The sequence below is a fragment of the Schistocerca serialis genome, chromosome 1 (genome assembly GCF_023864345.2).
Source record: "Schistocerca serialis cubense isolate TAMUIC-IGC-003099 chromosome 1, iqSchSeri2.2, whole genome shotgun sequence".
Classification (NCBI taxonomy): Eukaryota; Metazoa; Arthropoda; class Insecta; order Orthoptera; family Acrididae; genus Schistocerca; species Schistocerca serialis.
Window position 1 is genome coordinate 53,523,519 of NC_064638.1, and position 24,465 is coordinate 53,547,983.

The following is a 24,465-nucleotide window of genomic DNA, read 5'->3' on the forward strand; positions in this document are numbered from 1 at the left end:
TGCCGGAGTCACACAGACGCTTCTGCGCATGCGTGCACTTTATTTTGCCAACATAAGAACTTTTACGGCGCAAGCGCGTCATTCAAATTTTGTATTTAATATACAGTATAATGTAAGTCATGTAAATAGTTGTAGATAACTTAGATTTTCTTTTGCCTTTAGGTGAATTGCTCGCCTGCAGGTGTGTCCTTTCGCCTCACAATTCAGGGGGCAATATAAAGGCACATTTCCATGCCGTGCTTGTGTTTCCTCCGAAACGCGAAATCTTCATTAAATAATTAATCTGTGACAAATAAATAAAGCCTAAGGCACAGAACTAGAGCGCTGTGTCGCTGATAAAACAAAACACAATTACGATACTCTTATGTTTCATTAAGAAGGAGAGGTCTTGTACAACAACTGGTGCGGGAAACATGTATATCTTATTGACGGGCACGCCGCCATATTTGATGTTATATAAGAACACTGCGAGTTGCAATCTTACTAGGCACTCGATTCTGTACAGAATTTATATTTATGAAAGTAAGTAGAACTATTTAACTGTAGGCTTATTCGTTGAATATATCTGATTTAACTAACTGTGTAAACTTTTTATGTTTAGTAGACAGTTATCTCTGTACGACGTATTGACATGGCAGGCAAATTATTCTAATATTGAAATTTAGATTTGAGTCCGCACCTACTGCAGCAGTCTTTGGAAACGATTTAAATACGAAGTCCGATTATTTGAGTCTTATTTCACGGTCAACTACGAATAACATTGCATTTACGAAAAAGTCATTGTCAAGCATCCGATACCATATAATTAAACATCCACGTTCCAGATAAGCAAATATTAATTAAAACCAATCACTATCATACATAATTGATAATTAATTTTTTATTTTATTTTATTTATTTTATATCCTGTCGTTGCCGTAGATACGTTACTCGATTCAAAAGGAGAACCCAAGGAACCAAGAGTATTTCTTAGCGACGAAATTTCTGTGTTAATTCGTCAATGTGAGGGAGCGAGTGATGCAGCAAGGAATGAAGTATGCACCGGAAAAGAGATACCCGACTCCCAAAAGAAAATGCTGTCGTTGCCATAGGAGCGTAACTCGATTCAGAAGAAGAAGACTTGGAACGCTGAGTATTTCATAGCGATGCAATTTCTGTGTTAATACGTCAATATGAGGGAGCGAGAAATGCAGTAAAGAAGGAATAATGCATCGGAAAAGAGATACCCGACTCCCAAAGGAAAATCCTGTTGTTGCCGTAGAGCGAGGGATGCAGTAAGCAAGGAATAATGCATCGGAAAAGAGTTACTCGACTCCAAAAGGAAAATCCTGTGGTTGCCGTAGAAACGTTACTCTATTCAGAAGGAGAAGGCATAGAACCCAGAGTATTACATAGCGACGCTATTTCTGAGTTAAGTCGTCAATGTGACGGAATAAAGAATCCAGTAAAGCAGGAATAAGGCGTCGGGAAAGAGTTACTCGTCTCCCAAAAGAAAATCCTGACGTTGCCGCAGAAACGTTAGTCTATTCAGTAGGAGAAGGCATAGAACCCAGAATATTTCATAGCGACGCAATTTCTGTGTTAAACCATCAATGTGAGGGAGCGAGGTATGCAGTTAAGAAAGAATTATGCAACGGAAAATGGATACCTGACTCCCAAAAGAAAATCCTGTCGTTGCCGTGGAAACACTACTCGATTCAGAAGGAGAAGGCATGGAACCCAGAGTATTTCACTGCGACGCAATATCTGTGTTAATTTGTGGATGTGAGGGAGCGAGGGATGCAGTAAAGAAGGAATAATGCATCGGTAAAGAGTTACTCGACTCAATAAAGAGAATCCTGTTGTTGCCATAAAAACGTTACTCGATTCAGAAGTAGAAGACATGGAACCCAGAGTTTTTCATAGCAATTTCTGTGTTAATTCGTCAATGTGAGGGAGCGAGGGATGCAGTAAAGAAGGAATAATGCATCGGTAAAGAGTTACTCGACTCAATAAAGAGAATCCTGTCGTGGCCATAAAAACGTTATTCGATTCAGAAAGAGAAGACATGGAACCCAGAGTATTTGATTGCGACGCAATTTCTGTGTTAATTCGTCAATGTGAGGGAGCGAGGCATGCAGTAAAAAAGGAATAATGCATCGGAAAAGAGTTACTCGACTCTCAAAAGAAAATCCTGTCGTTGCCATAGAAACGTTACTCGATTCAGAAGGAGAAGGCATGGATCCCAGAGTATTTCATAGCAATTTCTGTGTTAATTCGTCAATGTGAGGGAGCGAGAGATGCAGTAAAGAAGAAATAATGCATCGGAAAAGAGTTAATCGACTCCCAAAAGAAAATCCTGTTGTTGCCGTAGAAACGTTACTCGATTCAGAAGGAGAAGGCATGGAAACCAGAGTATTTCATAGCGACGCCAACTCTTTGTCAATTCGTCAATGTGATGGAGCGAGTGATGCAGTAAAGAAGGATTAATGCATCGGAAACGAGTACCTCGACTCCCAAAAGCAAATCGTGTCGCTGTTGTACAAACGTTTCTGGACAGAAGGAGAAGGCATGGAAACGGAGTATGTCATTGCGACTTAATTTCTGTGTTAATTCATCAATGAGAGGGAGCGTGGGATGCAGTAAAGAAGGAACAATGCATCGGAAAAGAGATACACGAATACGACAAGAAAAGCCTTTCGTTGCCGTAGAAACGGTACTCGATTTAGCACGAGAGGGCATGGAACCCAGAGTATTTAATAGTGATGCAATTTCTGTGTTAATTCGTCAATGTGAGGGAGAGAGGGATGCAGTAAGGAAGGTATTATGCTTCGGATAAAAGATACCCGTCTCACAAAAGAAAATCCTTTCGTTGCCATAGAGATGTTATTCGATTCAGAAGAAGAAGTCATGGAACCCATAGTATATCGTAACGACAAAATTTCTGTGTTAATTCGTCAATGTAAGATAGCGAGGGATGCAGTAAAAAGAAATAATGCATCGGAAAAGAGATACTCGGCACCCGAAAGAAAATCCTATCGTTGCCATAGAAATGGAATTAGATTCAGAAGAACAAGTCATGGATCCCAGAGTATATCGTAGCGACGATATTTCGGTGATAATTCATCAATGTAAGGGAGCGAGGGATGCAGTAAAGAGGGAATAATGCATCGGAAAAGAGAAACTCGGCTCCCAAAAGTAAATACGCGCGATGCCGTAGAAACGTTACTCGATTCAGAAAGAGCAGGCATGGAACGCAGAGTATTTCATAGCGACGCAATATCTGTGTTAATTCGACAATGAGAGGCAACATGGGATGCAGAAAACAAGGAGAAATGCGTCAGAAAAGAGATACTAGACTCACAAAATAAAATCCTGTCGTTGCCGTAGAAACGTTGCCCCATTCAGATGGAGAAGGCATGGAACCCAGAGTATTTCATAGCGACGTAATTTCTGTGTTAATTCGTCAATGTGGGGGAGCGAGGGATGCAGTAAAGAAGGAATAATGCATCGGAAAAAGAGTTACTCAACTCGCAAAAGAAAATCCTGTCGTTGCCATAGAAACGTTACTCGATTCAGAAGGAGAAGGCATGGAACCCAGAGTGTTTCATACCAATATCTGTGGTAATTCGTCAATGTGAGGGAGCGAGGCATGCACTAAAGAAGGAATAATGCATCGGAAAAAAGATACTCGACTCCCTAAAGACTGTCGTGTCGTTGCCGTAGCAATGATACCCGATTCAGAATTAGAAGGCATGGAATCCAGAGTATTTAATAGCGACTCAATTTCTGTGTTAATTCGTCACTGTGAGGGAGCGAGGGATCCAGTAAGGAAGGAATTATGCTTCGAAAAAGAGATACCAGACTCCCAAAAGAAAATCCTATCGTGGCCACAGAAATATTATTCGATTCAGAAAAAGAAGACATGGAACTATTGGAACAGGGCCGGTATCATTCCAAAATACCGTCACCCTCCCCCCCCCCTTCCCGACTACGTATACGCGCTAGACATGAAATGTTTTCATAACACCGTCACCTTTCCAAAGCATCATTAGTCGACAAGGTCGCACGCAATGTATCCAGCATGTGTTGACTCTCTAGTCTTTATTACCGGTGCGGGGTTGTGATGTAGAGAGAGAGAGTTAGCGCCATCTCTCTCTACGATGCAATGTACCCGGCATGTGTTGACTCTCTAGTCTTTATTACCGGTGCGGGGTTGTGACATAGAGAGAGAGAGTTAGCGCCATCTCTCTCTACGCACGCAATGTATCCGGCATGTGTTGACTCTCTAGTCTTTATTACCGGCGCGGGGTTGTGACATAGAGAGAGAGAGATAGCACCATCTCTCTCTACGCACGCAATGTATCCGGCATATGTTGACTCTCTAGTCTTTATTACCGGTGCGGGGTTGTGACATAGAGAGAGAGAGTTAGCGCCATCTCTCTCTATACACGCAATGTATCTGGCATGTGTTGACTCTCTAGTCTTTATTACCGTTGCGGGGTTGTGACATAGAGAGAGAGAGTTAGCGCCATCTCTCTCTACGCACGCAATGTATCCGGCATGTGTTGACTCTCTAGTCTTTATTACCGGTGCGGGGTTGTGACATAGAGAGAGAGTTAGCGCCATCTCTCTCTACGCACGCAATGTATCTGGCATGTGTTGACTCTCTAGTCTTTATTACCGGTGCTGATTTGTGACATAGAGAGAGAGAGTTAGCGCCATCTCTCTCTACACACGCAATGTATCCGGCATGTGTTGACTCTCTAGTCTTTATTACCGGCGCGGGGTTATGACATAGAGAGAGATTTAGCGCCATCTCTCTCTATGTCGCAACCCCGTGCATACATACACGCGCTAGGCAGGACCTATATAAATCAATGCCCGACCTACCTCACTCTCACACTGCTCGTATAGTTCATTCATCCAATACTTGTCACGTCTTCGTAATTAAACGTGTAAAAATGAAACGATCACGAACTGCCAGTGACAGCAGCAGCAGCAGCAAACGTGCTCATGTGGACGAAGTTCCATTCCCTGGTAAGTACATTTTCAGAATTCTGATATCTACACCCTTTAACTCTGTGTATGAGTGCTACATATCTTTTATAATGCTCTTTATAAAGATCGCTCCTCCACTTGTTCTGTGTGTGTTCCGGCTTACGTTTTTTACCCTTTTGAATCTCTCTCTCTATGAAAATTGCTTATCCACGCCTTTTTTTTACCTCTAACTTGGGTGTCTGAATCTTTTATTTTAACTGTTACATTTGTTTTGTACTGCTCTCTATAAATATTGTTCATCCACGTGTTGTATATTACGTGTTATACCCGTTATCGATCTCTCTCTGTAAAGTTTACTTTGTCTTTTAACGGATTCTATGTTTGTGTATGTGTTAAGTCTTATAACCGTTTTGGACATCTCAATGTAAAGAATGAATTTCCACATGTTGTATGTGTTATAATTAATTTACCGTATCCGCTATAAAGATAGAGCTTCCACGTGTTGTGTATCTGTTATATTCGTTGTGCAGTGCTCTTTGTAAATATTTCATTTCGTTCCTTTTTTTTAAATTTGCTGGTCCGCTTATTTCTCTATCACTTAACTGAAAGCACACTTCCCTTTCCATATGCGATATTATATTCAGTCTTCTCCATCTTTCTAGATTTCTTCCAGCAAATCTTGGTTGATCTAGACAACCAGATCGAGATGGAAAGGGCTCAAGCGCAGCTCGAATGTAAGTACACTTATAATACAATCATACTTCTTAAACTTAAATAATTTCATCTAATATATACCCGTTTCCTGATTGTATACATTTAGTCCTCATAAGCCGGTCTTTTCTTTGTAGATGCGCCTAATTCAGCATTCGGTTCAACCACCCAAAACGTTCAAGGAGGCGACGGTAGCGTTCAAACGGCGCCCGCCACACAGGACACTCAGTCTTTAGAGGTGGAGGAGACCAACCTGCTTGACCCGTTTGAGGAGGAGATCAACCTACCTGAGTGATTTGAGGATCTACTTGATTTTGGCAATGAGTTGTTCAATCCATGGAGTCAGAGCGGAGAAGGTGAATAATTTTGAACATTAACATTCCTTTACATAACCACCATTACCTACTCTTATTGTTATTATTTATCGCTCTTTTAAATATAAATCACTAAATTAATTTTTTTCCTTATTTATCTTACAGGTATATCACACGGCGTAGGCCGTGTTCCTAGAGCGGTGGTTGCGGGGGCGGGACTCGGGCGCACCGAACCGCAAAGACACGCCGCCCCTTGCGTAGCCCCTATAAGGGCTTCGCGGGAGGCGGATGCAGAATACGCACCAGCTCCTCCCCCAGCGCTGTCGCAACCGTTTGGCTGCGCAGCCCGTCCGCCATCGCCACAGCCTGGCACTTCAAACCGGCTGTCACCCCCTCCTCCTCTAGAAGCAGCAGCTCACCGCCGCCGCCCACGCAAGGTATGCGTTCCGAGACGTATACCTCTCCCCGCAAATGATGATGATGATTACGATCACCCATCACCAGCCCATTCATCTATTGGGTGGACTCCTAGTTGTAGCAACAGTAATAATAGTAATTTCCTTATGGCTAGCGGTAGTTCTCTCACCCGTCCTATCGATAACGAAGTCGATCAGAATAACGGCGTAATGACTCCCTTAGAATACTCAGCAGTTGCTAGAGCGTTTGAGGGGCCAATCTCTTTCACCAGAATTGAGAATCCAGGCAGGAGGTATCGTGATCCTGTAAGGTTTTTGGAGGCGTGCCTCCCCGTCTTTGACACCGAGCTCCTCAAACTCTTAGAAGATTTAACGCCTTTAAATGCAGTGCTGTGTTATGCTGTGAACTGAGTCACCCCCCTAAACATCAAGGTGACGCGGAGACGGCTACTCTGCATTATATATGGGGTGACAATGGCGTTATTTCTCGGAGCACATCGATTGCTGAGTGGTATCGAGAATCCACCTTGAGCGCTATTATGGCCCGATTTTCCGAGATGGAAGTACGTGGATCCGCTAAAGCGCTCAGCAGTATACCACACCTCGACATCCATATATATGTCTATGATCCAATGAATGGAGGGTCCAGTTATATTAAACTCCCTATAGATATTGAGAAAAAGCAGGCGTGCATTAATGTTCAAAATAACTATGATAATGCGTGTTTTGCATGGTCAGTCCTGGCTTGCGAGAGAAATTACAATTACAAACATCATCCCGAGCGTCCCAGCAGTTACAAAGTCAAAGATATTAAGAGACAGTATAACTTTGACGGAATAGAGTTCCCTTTAAGAATCCAGGACATACCTAAGTTTGAGGCTCAGAATACCGCAATATCGGTCCACGTTTATGGCCTGGAGAAGAAAAGCAAGTCAGATGAGCAGAACAAGCATACAGTAGTAGGCCCCCTCCATTTCTCAAAATTTGCAGGTGAACGAGAGTTGCATGTCAACATGCTGCTCTTCTCCGAACGTGATAATTATCACTACGTCTGGATCAAAGACATGTCCCGACTCATTTCCTCCCAGTTAAGTAAAAATGATCATAAACGACATATTTGTACAAGGTGTTTGAATTATTTTTCATCTCAAGAGTTATTAGCGACACACCTATTAGATTGTGCATGCAAGGACCCGGTACGTGTTGTTATGCCCACTGAGGAAAATAACTTCATTAAATTTAAAAATGCTCACCACCAGCAGCGTTGTCCTTTTGTTGTGTTCGCCGATTTTGAATGCTTGCTGGCTGCTATTACTCGTTGTGAAGGGAATCCCTTAGCCTCACACACAACCTTCACACAAAAACACGTACCTTATGCGGCTGCGTTCCAAGTTGTATGCGCATATGATTGTAAACATAATAGCTATCAGTTTTATGTAGGGAACGACCTGGCGGTTTGGCTTCTCACAGAGCTTGAAAAACTTTCTTGGCAAGTTCACAAGCTCTACAGCATCAATATTCCCATGACCAAATCAAAGGAAAATGATGACTTGTACGAAAAGGCTGTTAATTGTCATATTTGCGGGCTGGTCTTAGATAGAAAAGCGGAGACTCCTCGTAGAGACCATTGTCATCTTTCGGGTAAGTTCCGCGGTGCAGCAAACAATGCATGCAACTTGAAGTATCAGTTACCTACACACATACCCGTCTTTTTTCATAATCTGAGCGGGTATGACGCTCATTTTCTCGTTGAGCACTTGGCTAAGTTCGGTATGAAGAAGGATCAGGTCAATATCCTGCCTGAAAGTGTTGAAAAGTACATTTCTTTTTCAAAACGAATGACGCCGAAAATTACGCTCCGCTTCCTTGACTCTCTACGATTTATGCAAACTTCGCTCCAGAAACTGGTTGAGACTTTACCTCGGAATGATATGCATATCACTCGATCTGCATTTACCGATGAGGAAAAGTTTCAACTTGCGACGAGGAAAGGAGTTTTCCCGTACGAGTATCTTGATAGTATGGCAAAACTCAATTAAACCAGGCTTCCCGACATAACTTCTTTTACCAGTACTCTCACTGGCGATACCATAACTATCACAGATTATGAGCATGCCGTTAATGTCTGGCAGGAATTCAACATCCAAAATTTGGGAGAATATGCAAGGTTATACATGGACACGGACGTTCGTTTGCTTGCAGATGTTTTCGAAAAGTTCCGGAGTGTATGTATGACCACGTACTCTCTGGACCCTGCCTTTTATTACACGGCACCTGGGTTGTCCTGGGACGCTATGCTCAAAAAAACGGATTGCAACATTGAACTTTTGACTGATGCTTCAATGCTTCTATTTTTTGAGCGAGGGATCCGCGGCGGACTTTGTCAATGTGTTCACAGACACGCCAAGGCAAATAATCCGCGGATGGGTGTCGAGTACAACGCATCCCTTGATTCTAGTTACATTTTGTACTTAGATGTTAACAATTTATATGGGCATGCTATGAAACAACCGCTGCCGGTTGCCGGGTTCCAATGGGTGCCTGAAGACGAATTGAAGGGATTAGGTGGACAGATAATGGGTCTTGCGGCCGATTCTGATGTAGGGTATGTGCTTGAGGCAGACATCGCGTACCCTATTAATTTGCATGGAGAGACAAGCGACTTGCCGTTATGTCCAGAGCAACAAATTCCACGAGGAAGCACCATCCCTAAACTGATGGCCACTGTTGGGGATAAGCAGAGGTATATTATTCATTATCGTAACCTCCAGCAGTGTCTCAGATTAGGAATGGAGCTCATTAAAATCACCCGGGCAATCTCCTTCAAGCAATCCCCCTGGTTGAAGGAGTATTTTGAACTAAACACCTAAAAGAGGGCGATCGCGAGTAATGATTTTGAAAAAGACTTTTAGAAATTAATGAATAATTCCATTTTCGGGAAAACTATGCAAAATGTAAGAAATGAACGCGATATTGTTATTAGAACCGCATGGGAAGGGCGTTACGGCGTGAGAAAATGTATAGCCAGGCCAAATTTTAAGCGTGCCACCATCTTCAATGAAAACTTTGTTGCTGTGGAGATGTCGAAGAGTGCAGTAGAGTTTATGAAACCCATCTATTTGGGGATGTGTATATTCGATATCTCCAAATTCTACATGTACCGATTCCACTATGAGTTTGCGAAACCTCATTTCGTAGATCCAAAATTACTCACTTAATATATCCATCACTTCTAGTCATTATAGAGCTTAGATTTTAGTTTGTAAGTTTCACCTACCGCTAGCCATCCAGTCAGAACTAGGTTTTTAAGTGTATGAGTTCCACTAATTAAATTCTTTCTATATGTTCAATTGCTTGTTCTAGCGGAAAATGTTTCTAGACGTCCACTTTAAAGAAAAATATATATGTTCACCTTGTTCTTGTAGTTGAAAATCTTTAAATCGACTTACTTGGAAAAAAATATATATTCAATTTGTTGTTTTTCTTTTCGAAAATAATTAGAGTCATTGACTTGAAACAAATAGGTTTGGTATTAATTAAAAGTGCTTTGTTTTTCTGGTGGAACTTCATTAGCGATATTAGTTACTTTGTAAGATAGGGTAGTACCTCTGCATTAGCTTTAAAATTATATATGTAATTTATCTGAAGAGAATGCTTATATATATTTCTTAATTATCTAAAATTGGTAAAAAAAATTATCTAAAAGGATGTGGAATTTCAGATTTTTGGTTAAAAACCAATCTTATATCTGTAAACTCATATTTATATATAATGTGAAAAATATTAAATTCTGATTTCAATAATAAACTCAGTTATTTCCTTCTAAAAAAAAATGTTGTTATTATTTGATACCCTAATAATGATTATTCTTTTTATTAAAAATAATATAAATTTATTTATGTGTGTATGCAGAATACGTACATACAGCCACATCGCAATGCATAAAGTTATAAGGTTTCATGCTTTTAATCACAAGTGCCGGAGTTCTGCTAGTTGTCACGAACACACACAGCCCAATGCAGTGCTATCTCTTACAGTCCTACGTCAACAGATACTTTAGAGAGCGTAATCTGACGCATTGCTTTCCACAACGGCCGCGAGGCCGGCAACTGGTGCAACCCCCTACCAAGCGTCAGCGGCTGCGCGTGTCTGTCGATTTCGACGGAGACCGCGAGATCGGCATCCGCGCCCAACTATGACAGTAGGCTCATTCCACGTCAAAGGCCAGGGTATGTGTCTCTCTCGGACAGTTCCCTTCATATACAATATAAAAAGAATAAACTTACAATACTAGGGACGTTGGATGTCATAGAAAGAAAAAACACTCAATCTTGTAAATTATTATTTATTTCTAATAAAAGTGAAAAGTAACTTTACATTCTCATATGCAGATACAAAAGCACTTTTTTGGTAATCGTTCTTCAGTCGATGGATGGATGGACATCCGTACCATTCAAGGTCTTGAATAGATGCAAATTTAAATATTTGACGCATCCAGGAGGTTTTGTCCTTTCCCTTCACGTAAACGATGGTGTCCTTGTGATCGAATAATTTAAGTGCGATCAGTACATCTTTATAGGGTATTCCGGGATCATCCCAGTGAATTCCATGATAAAAATTAGTTAACCACAATGCACTGGTCCGTGTTTTACAAGATTTCACTTACGTGAACGGTCTTGGTGATCGAATATTTGCGGAGAAGGTTTCAATTATTCCTGCGTCTTGTGTGTAGGCCACAAAAGCAACTTGTTTAAATACGAACTGTCTACGCTCTCCATCATGGAATCCGTGAACATCTGCAATGATCTTCACAGGCTGAGTTGCCATCGTCAAATGATCAATGCACAGGACAGCATATTTTCATTTATACAGCTCGTTGCACAACACCTGTGAGCGGTGAGTAATTGATTATTCTGTGGTGTAGGACTAATGCATATGCAGCGGTGTGTTCTCGGAAATTTGTCGATGATTCAAATTCTATTCGAACGTCTATAGGTCCAGACTTAATTATCTCATTCTGTTTAGAGTAGTCTATTACAATCATCGGTGAAAGCTCTTTGAACTTACGAGGACTCAGTAGACACCCCCCTCCCTCTCCTTCAGCAATTTCATAGTAAGAAGGACGAAACCTTGCATACATGTCATACGAGAGGCTGTATACATTTTCATTCCATTGCAGAAGTAGATTGTCATATGGGTAGAATTCTGAATTGAGGTAGACTTTGGCGTTAGTTAACTTGCAGTTATCGAACACGGTGGAATCGTTTGATGTATTTGCTCTTCTATCAGTCTGAAACGCAAGTATAATGAATCTGGGTGTCTCGATATGACTGGAGGTCTTAATAGCCCATGTTTGTCTGCTCGCGGTCGGTAACACTGGATACTCAAAGATCTCCCATGAGCGGAAGGTCAGTGACAGAAATGTACCTGAATTCAACACTTTCAAAAGCTTCAATCGTTTCTCGTCGGATACACTGACGTGAGGCATTTTCCATATTAATTTGTTGATTGTGATCCTATTCTCTTCTTGAGCTCCTTGAATGTACGAGTTATTGTCTGTCGCACTCCGCACGAGAATAAGTTCCTGTTTAGCGTTCATAATAATCTGTCTCATATCCTCAAAATATCCCGTAAGTATTTTTAGAGGTATGCATGCAGTAAATCGCTTGTACTCCTGGGGTGTTCTACCCTCCGCATCGTCTATGAACCATCCAGCATTTTCTAAACTATGCAGATCTGCTGGTGATGCCGAGACGTATGTTTTAGGGGTCGATGTTAGACCAACATTGCGTGTACGATCAATCTCAGAACCATTCAGTTCATAGCGAATCTCTTGGAAGAGGAATGCCAATGCGTTGCGTGTCAGCTTGGACCCCACTGTATCGGTGCCATCAGGTTTCTTGAATGACCCTTCGAGATATATGAAACTCTTGCACGGAAGAGTGAGTGTGTCCTGGTGCTGTATGACAATCCTGATTTCATCATTCTTGTTAAACGTGGTTGAAGCGTAAGATTTATGAGAGAAGTATTCTTGACGTATAATTCTGTCATCATACTCTACTGCATTGGTTATATTGAGTGATGACGTCATTGCAGGGTTTGAGACCAACTGATTTAAGAAATTCGTAGTTCATAGGTGTTATCAGTTTGCTGTTCAGTAGCGAAGTGGCGCGCTGTGTATTGCGTGCACTTGTTTTACACCGCAAGCCCATCTTGTTGTAGATGTAATCGTATAATGATTTCCTCACCGCGAAAGTCGACAAGTTTATTACTCTGTTCCACAATACGCAGCTCCAAATAGCCCAATGTCTGAGCAGTCACTGGAAGGTATATTCCATTGGCAGGTGTCTCAACAATCTTATACCCCGCTGCAACTGAGGGGAAGAATCCGTAAATAGTGTGAATGAGAGTATCGTTGAGATAGGAATTCGTAGCAATGTTACACTCGACACGTATTGTGCTGACTGGGAGTATATCCACAGACTGATTGGACTTGTAAAATTTAGTTGGATCTTTCTTCAAAATCAGCCCTTTTGTGAATCCAAGCAGGGGTCCTATTGAATGTTTCTGGCTAAAGTCAATCGTTGCATTTAGAGTCCTAATTTCAGATTTAAGTGTATTGATGTTTGCACGTAGTTCAATACCTTTTCCAGACTGTTTTAAGAGTTCGTTTAAATCGTCAATATCGTATGCACCAGATTCTATTTCAAGAATATCTTTTTCACCATTAATATCTAGATGCAGTTTATTGTTAGTGTTGGTGATATTCGGGATGCTGTTGTACGTCTCCAGTCCAATCAATGCAACACTCCATTGACCTGCACTCAAATCAATTGGTGGGAAGTAATTTGCACGCAATACAGATGACCGTCCTTTCAACGTCAAAGTGTACGACATTGCATCTGAACGTCAACTGATGAATGAAGGTTTAAACATCCTGCTTATATACGTTAGTTCTTGTTCTTATTCTTCTTCTTTGTGAACGTCAAGAGAAAGATGATGCAAAGATGCCCGCAGAGGTATGTATTAAAGTCCTGATACCGTTGATAATTGTATTGCACATGTCTTCTGTGAGTGAAGTATTGCTGTAATCCTTCGAGTGGTTGCAGGTCACCAAAGGAGTCGAAATAGTAGACTACCCCAGCGTCTTTCATAACGTACGCCACCCAGTGGGTGCCAGGACCTCCGACAACATCTAAATTCACAATACCGCATTCACCAGTTTTCCACATAGTCTTAGGTAATGTATCCCTCATAAACACACCACGGAATCTTGGTATCTTGAATTTATGTCTAACAAACTTAAGAAGGTCTGTATTTGTGAGTGGTCGATCTGGTAGGATCGCTATTGGGCTTTTTTTTTATTTATGAATAGACCCTTCTTGTACGGTTTCAAGTATAGGCCTTTTCCAATGACTGCTGCTTCTATCATGCGGTTATGTCTTCTCGCCTCTTCTAACTGGGTTTGCGAGTTTTGCGCATTCTTGACAGTTCGAGCGATAGCTGCAGCCCCACCGGCGAGCGAACCTACCGCTGAGAGCGCGGAGAGGACTGGGATGAGAAAAGGAATAAAACCGCCGGATGTCTTGGGTATTGGTAGAATGCGAGGTGCTTTAACGGATCTTCACGTTGGTGATTCTTTGTCCTTCATTGCGTTTTTAGCTGCATACATCGCTGTCAGGATACATTTCTTCAAACAACCCTTCTTGTTCTTCATGTTTAGTGCGCGACGTGCAGCGTTCATAACGCGCTTGAAATTCATCACTCCTAATCCTAACTTGATTTTTCCGCGCATGGTTTTATCAACTGCGAATGCTGCGATGCGTTGACCTATACCAATATCGTTTCTTTTCCGTATCGCCTTAGCTTTATCAGCTAAAATCCTATCTGCAATGTGACGACTTGGTAGATCTTTATTTGCTTCGCATGCAATGTCGTGTTCCATGCACGCTTCGTCACGCAGATTCACTCCCTTGTCACCTCGCGCCAAGCGTTTCTGAAGCTTTGTCCCAGGTCCGCAGTAGCTATACCCCGGGATGTGTAATTCCAAAGGTAGTTTGTCCAGAACACCACCGCCTCCTCTAATGTGCCCTCGATCGCGCATGTCAGGCTACTGTGGTGGTTGTGGACGATGCATGTTCATTATATAGCAAATCCCTGGCATCAATCCAACTGTTTTGTGTAGCAGGAAAACCAAGCCATTTGACTAGGGCTTTATTTCCACGTCGTCTTATGACTCTCTCCACGAGAAAAAGATCTGGTTGTGAGCTCTTCTGCATCTCCTCAGTGTAGAAGGAGCCTGCAATTTCTTCACCTTTACTGTCTTTCAATAAATAAGTTCTAGGATTCGTTCGCTGCACATTTGAAACTGTAAATATCTCAGTTGACCAGTTCGGTAGGTATGATTTCTCAAATGCGGTCTTGTGTTTTGAGATACGCACCAAATCACCTACATTAAATTTCTGTTTGCGTGGATCCAGTATCTTAATGTGAAAGTATACCGTATCCATGAGTGTGTTATCACGAACATCAATTGGCCGCATTTTTATTGTGCTATGTTTGGTTCTATTATATTGAGCAATTATTTCTGGGAGGATATCTGTCCATTTGTATGAGCCACGAAGGTTAAACCGCATCAACATTCTGCCTTTTATTGTTCTGTTCAAGCGCTCTACGATACTTGCCTTCAGGTGAGTGAATGTCGAGTAGTGATGTATTCCATACCGCTGCATCACTGTCTTGAAGTACCTATTGTAGAACCCACCACCATGATCGGTTTGGAGATTGTCCGGGCATCGATTGGTTCCTATCTGTAGCAAGCGTTCAAAAGCATCAGCGACATTTGGTCCGGTTTTTGTCTTGACTGGTACTGCCCATGCAAATTTGGAGTATGTATCAATAACAATTAAAATGTATTTGAAGCCATTATTCTCATGTGAAAATTGTCGCATATCTACAAGATCAGCTTGCCACAAGTCATGCATCCCTTTAATCATGACATGCCTGCGCGGGTAGATTTTTGCGTGCTGGTTTGTGTAGTTCTCGAACTATGATCTCCATACTTATTCGATGATACCTCTCTCTCGAAGCTCAGAGATTATGGAGATAACTTCATTCGAATGAGCTGTATTACCTGCAGCAGCTGATGCCATGAGCAGACGTAGTCGATCTATTAGTTCGTTGGGGTCGTCATAATATATATACTGAGGGACTCGATTGTTCACTGTCTTAAGACCAATGTCAATACCATCTCCACTGCTGGCACCGTTGTTGTTGTTTTGGTCTTCAAGTATTGGTTTTATAATGGTTTTATACTTCCTGTTGGTTAGGCTTTTGGTGATCTTGTGTACACCAGTCATGTGTAGTATTGTCCTTATCACTAACTGAATAATTTATAGGTTTTTTAGTTGGTCTTAGGAAAATAAGATTCATTAAGCCTGGTGTTCGGTCAAACTGTCTATCAGCTATTTGTATTTTGTCTTCTGTTACAGTTATGGGATGTGTACCCAACATGTATGGTCTTCCTGGGCTAACGCCGAATGTTCTATCTATCTGGCCTGGTGCGTGACTAATAATTAATTCATCAATGGCTTGACTGTCGTTTTCGGTCATTTTCGTTTTTGGTGAGAGCTGTCGGAGAGACTCAGTAACGGGCTTAAAGGTCTCTCTTAGTGTTTGCTGACGATCAATATACCCTAACCTAAGCAACCGTAATTTCTCTCGGACTGCTTTACGGGCTTGAATGACTTTCTGTTTGGTCGTCGACATCTCAACGTATACTAATCAGACGTCTCTGCGACATGAGGCTTTATATATGCATTCATTTTCTTCAGCTTCTTAGTATGATCACGATCGCCCTTATCGACAACAATGAGGTCTACATCTATTTTTCTCTGAATATGATCGACCTTTTCAGTTAAGTCGGTTACTTTCTTACTGACTTGATTAACTAGCTCATTTAACTGATTCACCATTCTCAGAAGGGTTTGGTAATAGGTCTCTAGTTCCCTGCGCATACTTGCAACTTTAAGAGCCATAGCTTGAATTTTCGCATCCATGTACAAGCGAATGCTCTGTCTGTGTACACCAATCATCTCAGGTTGAGAGGTGGACATACGCGCGAATTTGTCCATGGTATGACGTAGACTGATGTGTTAACGTCTATTACCTTGTTATATATGCAAAAATTCTTGAAAGTATCGTCTGTATCTACCATCATACAGTTTTCTTGTTTTATCAATAACGAGAGACCCATACTGTGAATGGTTCCAACAGTCTGCACATATCCTTAAGAAACCATTGAACGACATATCCGTCCCCACATGTGCTTGGTAAATGTGTCTTAAATTAAGATTGTCTTGCTTGAAGGCTATAATGAGATTTGCGTTATCCCTAACAAGTTGTTTGGGGATTCTGGAATATGTTTGACTTAGATATAATACGTCAGCACCCATATGGCGACCGAAAGAGAAATATTTGCGAATTTGGTCTTAGTTTTCTACTGCAACATCGTCAAATATGAATACTGTGTTTGGTTTTGTTTCTTCAGGTGGGGGGATATGAGAGCTTTCACTGAATGTTGTGTATGTAACGCCATCTACACCCCGAAATATCTCATGCAATAGCTGATACTTGGGTTGAAAGAGTGTTTTTGAGAATAGACAGACATGTTCAAATCGGACACCTTGCACATGAGTTAGCAGAGTCATGAGGACATTAGTCTTGCCGCAGTTGGATGGGCCTACAATAATTGCTCTTATATTATCGGGAAGGAGAATTCTGTTTTTCTTGTTCTTCTTCTTCTTCTGCTCTTTACTTGAATCTTCACATGACCAGTCACCGACAACAAAGTCCTTGTGGTGAGGGTGCTTCACCCAGCCAGCCATGATAGTAAATGAGCCATGTACAAACAAGTACTTGACATATATAGAAAATATAACTGAGAGGATAATTATAATATTTGTGTGTAGCCGGTATAGTTCAATCAATTAACCGATTGAGCTATACTGCCTACACGAGGAACACATGTTTGAAGAGTAAGATGGTCATAATTTGAGTAGAATTAAAAAATTATTGGATCAATTTGATTATAATAGGAGTGGTGGTCTGAAATAAAAGAGAAACAGGAGATAAGATTAAATATAAATTATTTATTTAAAAATCATACATTGGATGTACTATTTCTGAGGTGTTATCATAATCTGCACGTTTCTTCTTAGAACCTGTACAATATATACGAAATAATTCTCTTTGGTTGGCAATAAATTCTGCACGTATCTCACGCAATCCGATAGGTGACTCTGAGTACTCTGGTTTTTGACACACGCATTTCAATTGGATGTCTGTAGTTTTAATGGCCATATGCGAACGAAGATGCTGTTCAAAATCGTCAATATTTATATTAACACGTAGAGAGTTTTTAACATCACTATATGCTGCCTCTATGCTAGGAACCCAACGATTCAGTCTCTCGAGAGCAAACCGTATAGAGGAGTCTAGGTTGAATAATTTGATAACTGATGGATGCCTTAGATAGACGCTGTCGACACCTTATTTAATGCATAAGGCGCAGTCATCATATACAGTAGTAATGGAAAGTGCGACATCGGCTAGACGAATTTCTGGTGGGGGATGAGTTGGATCATATTCGGTGGTCATTTGTTGATTGATGTAGCGCTCTGCATGACAGATCCCGGCCCAGTCGAACTCGGAAATCGGGACTTTAACACTTTTGGAAATATTTTCAATCTCCATTATAGCTTGGATCCCCCAGACATGATGGACGTCTATAGCAATGTTCACACGTTTGGAACCACTGGAGGTTAAATTATATGTCGTGGTGAATAGCGTAGCCGCACTAGACGTATTCTTTTAATTTACAGTATCTAAACTCGGTGGTTGCACTATCACGGGAGTGTTCGATTGTGATGAGTTATATGTAGGCATCCAGTACTGACCACCATTTAGTTGATCTTTAACACCCACAGTGGTTGAATTCGAGGTGTGGTGAGCAGATCGAGCGTCTTCATCACACAAGTTGCTGAGTGGGACGGATAGCAGCAACTCCTTGTCCTGCTCCAACATGTAAGCTACAGGATCCCACGTGGTCGCTACTGGATCAAATGAGTCGGCTGTCGCTGGTGTAGGTCCGGATGAGATGGTTAACGAAGCTAATGATGGTGCAGGTTCGGACGCGTCTGCGGATCTAAGCATGGTTGCGTTTGACTCTGTTGAAAAAAGAAGATGAATGATTAGATATTAGCGAATAAGTGAAAACATTGAATAATAAGGATAATGAACGAGATAGAATAATGTGAAATATACTTACTTTTCCGTTTGATCCTGTCCTGAGTGACTGCACTGGAGGTTGACTGGTGCTTCATGATTGTTCTTCTTAGTCTTCCGCTGACTGAGTGACCAAGACTGAGGTCCCGGAACTGAACCTATATATGTCCTACAATGAGGTCATAGGATAGTTGAAACCTATTGGTAGAAGTCGAACATGTGACTCAATTAAGGGATCATATTGGATACAGCCATTTCCACCACCCCACAGGATACATTCCGTGCGTAGAGAGAGATGGCGCTAACTCTCTCTCTCTATGTCACAACCCCGCGCCGGTAATATAGACTAGAGAGTCAACACATGCCGGAAACATTGCGTGCGACCTTGTCGACTAAAGATGCTTTAGAAAGGTGACGGTGTTATGAAAACATTTCATGTCTAACGCGTATACGTAATCGGGAGGGGGGTGGGGTTGGTGACGGTATTTTGGAATGGTACTGGCCCTGTTCCAATACTCATGGAGCCCAGAGTATTTCGTACCGACGAAATTTCTGTGTTAATTCGTCAATGTAAGCGAGCGAGGGATTCAGTAAGTAAGGAATAATGCATCGGAAAAGAGATTCACGACTCCCAAAAGAAAATCCTGTCGTTGCCATAAAAACGTTACTCGATTCAGAAGGAGCAGACACGGAACCAAGACTATTTCATAGCGACGCAATTTCTGGGCCCATTCGACAATTTGAGGGTACGAGGGATGCAGTAAAGATGGAAAAATCCATCGGCAAAAAGATACTCGACTCCCAAAAGAAAATCCTGTCGTTGCCGTGGAAACGTTTCTCGATTCAGAAGGAGATGGCATTGAACCCAGAGTATTTCATAGCGACGCAATTTCTGTGTTAATTCGTCAATGTGAGGGAGCGAGGGATGCAGTAAAGTAGTGCATCGGATAAGAGATACTCGCCTCCCAAAAGAAAATCTTGTCGATGCCCTAGAAATGTTACTCGATTCAGAAGGAGAAGGCATGGAACCCAGAGTATTTCCAAGCGACGCATTTTGTGTTAATTCGTCAATGTGAGGGTCCGAGTGATGCAGTAAGGAAGGAATAATGCTCCCGAAAGGAGATACTTGTCTCCCAAAAGACAATCCTGTCGTTTCCGTAGACACGTTACTCGATTCTGAAGGAGCAGGCATGTAACACACAGTTTTTCATAGCGACGAAATTTCTGTGTCATTTCGTCAATTTGATGGAGCGAGGGATGCAGTAAAGAAGGAATTATTCATCGGAAAAGACATACTCGACTCCCATAAGAAAATCATGTCGTTGCAGTACAAATTTTACTCGATTCAGAAGGAGAAGGCATGGAAGCCAGACTATTTCATAGCGACACAATTTCTGTGTTAATTGGTCAATGTGAGAGAGCGAGGGATGCAGTAAAGAAGGATTAATGCATCGGAAAAGAGATACTCGACTCCCAAAAGAAAATCATTTCGTTGCCGTAGAAACGATACTCGATTCAGAAGGGAAAGGCATGGAACCCAGAGTATTTTATAGCGACGCAATTTCCCTGTTAATTCGTAAATGTGAGGGAGCGAGGAATGCAGTACAGAAGGATTAATGCTTCAGAAAGGAGATTCTCGTCTCCCTAAAGACAATCCTGTCGTTGCCGTAGAAACGTTACTCGATTCAGAAGAGATGGCATGGAACCCAGAGTATTTAATAGCGACGCAATTTCTGTGTTAATTCGTCAATGTGAGAGAGCGAGGGATAAAGCAACGAAGGAAGTATGCTTCGGAAAAGAGTTACCAGACTCCCTAAAGAAAATTCTCTCGTGGCCACAGAAATGTCATTCGTTTCAGAAAAAGAAGACATGGAACGCAGAGTATTTCGTAGCGACGAAATTTCTGTGTTAATTCGTCAATGTAAGGGAGCGAGGGATGCAGGAAAGATGGAAAAATCCATCGGAAAAGAGATACTCGACTCCCAATAGAAAATCCTCTCGTTGCCTTACAAACGTTTCTCGATTCAGAAGGAGAGGGCATTGAACCCAGAGTGTTTCAAAGCGAAGCAATTTCTGTGTTTAATTGTCAATGTGAGGGAGCGAGGGATGCAATAAAGAAGGAATAATGCATCAGGAAAAAATACTCGGCTCCCAAAAGTCAATCCTTTCGTTGCCGTAGAAAAGATACTCGATTCAGAAGGAACAGGCATGGAACCCAGAATTTTTCATAGCGACGCAATTTCTGCGTTAATTCGTCAATGTGATGGAGGGAGTGATGCAGTACAGAAGGATTAATGCATCGGAAAAGAGTACCTCGACTCTCAAAAGGAAATCCTGTCGTTGTTGTAGAAACGTTTCTCGAGTCAGATGGAGTAGGCATGGAACCAGAGTATGGCATAGCGACGAAATTTCTGTGTTAATTCGTCAATGTGAGGAAGTCAGGGATGCAGTAAAGAAGGAACAATGCATAGGAAAAGAGATACTCGACTACCAAAAGAAAATCCTTTCGTTGCCGTAGAAACGATACTCGATTCAGAAGGAGGTCATGGAACCCAGAGTATTTAATAGCGACGCAATTTCTCTGTTAAATCGTCAATGTGAGGGAGCGAGGAATGCAGTAAATAAGGAATAATGCTTCGGAAAGGAGATACTCGTCTCCCTAAAGATAATCCTGTCGTTGCCGTAGAAACGTTAGTCGATTCTGAAGAGAAGGGGTGGAACCCAGAGTATTTCATAGCGATGCAATTTCTGTGTTAATTCGTCAGTGTGAGAGAGCGAGTGATGCAGTAAAGAAGAAAAAATGCATCCGAAACGAGATACTCGTCTCCCTAAAGACAATCCTCTCGTTGCCTTAGAAACGATACTCGATTCAGAAGGAGGATGTACGGAACCCAGAGTATTTTATAGCGATGCAATTCGTGTGTTAATTCGTCCATGTGAGAGAGTGAGGGGGTGCAGTAGAGAAGGAATAATGCTTCGGAAAAGAGATACTTGTCTCCCAAAAGACAATGCTGTCGTTTCCGTAGGTACGTTACTCGATTCAGAAGGAGCAGGCATGGAACACACAATTTTTCATAGCGACGAAATTTCTGTGTTATTTCGTCAATTTGATGGAGCGAAGGATGCATTTAAGGACGGAAAAATGTATCGGAAAAGACATACTCGACTCCCAAAAGAAAATCTTGTCGTTGCAGTACAAATTTTACTCGATTCAGAAGGAGAAGGCATGGAACCCACAGTATATCATAGCGACACAATTTCTGTGTTAATTCGTCAATGTGAGAGAGCGAGGGATGCAGTAAAGAAGGATAAATGCATCGGAAAAGATTTACTCGACTCCCAAATAAAAATCATTTCGTTGTCGTAGAAACATTACTCGATTCAGAGTATTTCATAGCGACGCAATTTCTGTGTTAATTCTTCAATGTGAGAGAGCGAGGGATAAAGTAAGGCAGGAATAATGCTTCGGAAAAGAGATACCAGACGCCCAAAAGAAAATCCTGTCGTGGCCACAAAAATGTTATTCGATTCAGAAAAAGAAGACATGGAACCCAGAGTATTTCGTAGCGACGAATATTGTGTGTTAATTCGTCAATGTAAGGGAGCAAGGGATGCAGGAAAGATGGAAAAAACCATCGGAAAAGAGATACTCGACTCTCAAATGATAATCGTATAGTTGGCGTAGAAACGTTAATCGATTCAGAAGGATAGGGCATGGATCCCTTAGAAGTTAATAGCGAAGAAATTTGTGTGTTAATTCGTCAATGTGAGGGAGCGAGAGATGCAGTAGAGAAGGAATAATGCATCGGAAAAGAGATACTTGACTCCCAACAGAAAATCCTGTCGTTGGCGCAGAAACGTTACTCGATTCAGAAGGAGAAGGCATGGAACACAGTGTATTTCATAGCGACGCAATTTCTGTGCTTATTCGTCAATGTGAGGTAGAGAGGGAAGCAGTAATGAAGGAATAATGCATCGGAAAAGAGATACTCGACTCCCAAAAGGAATTCCTGTCGTTTGTCGTTGACGTAGAAACGTTACTCGATTCAGAAGGAGAAAGCATGGAACCCAGAGTATATCATAGAGACGCAATTTCTAAGATAATTCGTCAGTGTGAGGTAGCAAGGGATGCAATAAAGATGGAATAATGTATCGGAAAAGAGATACTCGAGTCCCAAAAGATAATCGTATCGTTGGCGTAGAAACGTTAATCGATTCAGAAGGACAAGGCATGGATGCCAAAGAATTTCATAGCGACGCGATTTGTGTGCTAATTCGTCAATGTGAAGGGGCGAGAGATGCAATATAGAAGGAATAATACATCGGAAATAAGATACTCGACTCCCAAAAGAAAGTATTGTCATTGGTGTAGAAACGCTACTCGGTCCAGAAGTAGAATGGGTGGACTCCAGATTTCTTCATAGCGACGCAATTTCGGTGTTATTTCGTCAATGTGATGGTGCCAGGGATACAGTAAACAAGGAATAATGCATCGCAAAGGATACACTCGACTCTCAAAAGAAAATCCTTTCGTTGCCGTAGAAACGTTACTCGATTCAGAAGGAGATGGGATGGAACCCGGAGTATTTCATAGCGACAAAATTTCTGTTTTAGTTCGTCAATGTGAGAGAGCGAGGGATGCAGTAAAGAAGGATCAATGCATCGGCCAAGAGATACCCGACTTTCAACAGAAAGTCCTGCCGTTGCCATAGAAGAGTTACTCGATTCAGAAGGAGTAGGCACGGAACACAGGGTATTTCATATTGATGCAATAACTCTGTTAATTCGACAATGTGAGGCAGCGAGGGATGCAGTAAAGAACCAGTAATGCTTCGGAAAAGACATACTCGACTCCCAAATTAAAATCATGCCATTGCAGTACATTTGTTACTCGATTCAGAAGGAGATGGCATGGAACCCAGGGTGTTTCATAGCGACACAATTTCTGTGTTAATTCGTCAATGTGAGATAGCGAGGAAGGCAGTAAAGAAGGATTCATGCATCGGAAAAGAGATACTCGACTCCCAAAAGAAAATCATTTCGTTGCCGTAGAAACTTTACTCGATACAGAAGGAGAAGGCTTGGAACCAGAGTATTTCATAGCGACGCAATTTCTGTGCTAATTCGTCTATGTGAGCTAGCGAGGGATGCTGTAAATTTGGAATAATGCATCGGAAAAGAGATACTCGACTCCCAAAAGAAAATCCTGTCGTTGCCGTAGAAACGTTTCTCGATTCAGAAGGAGAAGGCATTGAACCCAGGGTATATCACAGCGACGCAATTTCTGTGTTGATTCGTCAATGTGAGGGAGCGAGGTATGCAGTAAAGAAAGAATTATGCATCGGAAAATGGATACCCGACTCCCAAAAGAAAATCCTTTCGTTGCTGTGGAAACGTTACTCGATTCAGAAGGAGAACGCATGGAACCCAGAGAATATCATTGCGACGCAATATCTGTATTAATTCGTGTATGTGTGGTAGCGAGGGATGTAGTAAAGAAGGATTAATGCTTCGGAAAAAATGATACTCGACTCCCTAATGAAAATCATGTCGTTGCTGTAGTAACATTACTTGATTCAGAAGGAGAAGCTATGGAACCCAGAGTATTTCATAGCGATGCAATTTCTGTGTTAATTCGTCAATGTGGGAAGAGCGAGGGGTTGCGGTAAAGAAGGAATAATGCTTCGGAAAAGAGATACTCGCCTCCCAAAAGAAAATCATGTCGTCGCAGTACAAATTTTACTCGATTCAGAAGGAAA